This window comes from Nicotiana sylvestris, chromosome 7 (assembly GCF_000393655.2).
Source record: "Nicotiana sylvestris chromosome 7, ASM39365v2, whole genome shotgun sequence".
In the NCBI taxonomy this organism is placed as follows: domain Eukaryota; kingdom Viridiplantae; phylum Streptophyta; class Magnoliopsida; order Solanales; family Solanaceae; genus Nicotiana; species Nicotiana sylvestris.
In genome coordinates, this window is record NC_091063.1 from 116,766,213 (window position 1) to 116,767,076 (window position 864).

Consider the following 864-nt stretch of genomic DNA (forward strand, 5'->3'; position numbering starts at 1 on the left):
GGATGACACGATGTTTGCTAACCTTAGGGTTCAATATGGAAAGAGAGAAGACACGTATCTGGCGGCATTCTTATCTTGTTGGTTGTGTGAATTTGTATTTCCCTCTCAAGATGGTGATTTTATTCTACCCGAGACCTTTAAAACTATGATGGCATATGGATGGAAATTCAGCCTTGCAATCCCAGTTCTAGCGAGCATCTACTATAGTTTGAACAAGATCTCCAAGTCCTCGCAGCTCGAGCATATCAAAATCTCCTTTCCCATTCATTATGTATACGGTTGGTTTGCTCACTACTTTAGGACACACTATGGGCTTCCAGAAGGACCATATATTCCATTGATGGTGGCATATTCTGGGAAGGCGCTGCAAGGTATTTGGATGATACAAATGCAAGAAAATGCATCCATCAAGTGGATAATGTGTCTTGGACTTCTAATATGCTGGAAGGGTCCGAACCTTACTATTTTGAGGATAGTGATACAGCATTGGAATCGAAAGTCAATTATTTTATGAGTATCCATTTTAATTATCTTCCTTTGAGGTGTGGGAACTCTTTCATTCTTGAACCGTATAGTCCACATAGATTTATTCATCAATTTGGATTTTATCAGACCAGTCCTGGTATTTTAGAAAATGACCTTCGTAGCGCCTCATTAGAAGAAGGACTCAGATTATGGAGAATTCGTGTGTCACATAATTCCACTAACGCAAGGGCGACTTTTCCCCCGGATATATCTATGATAAAAAAGCTATTTTCGTCAAAGTACAGATCCTGGTGGACAAGAGTACATGAGAACTTTCTTGAAGATCATTTAGAATCTTTGGTGACTTTTGTTGGGTCAATTACTATTGCACCTTTAAAG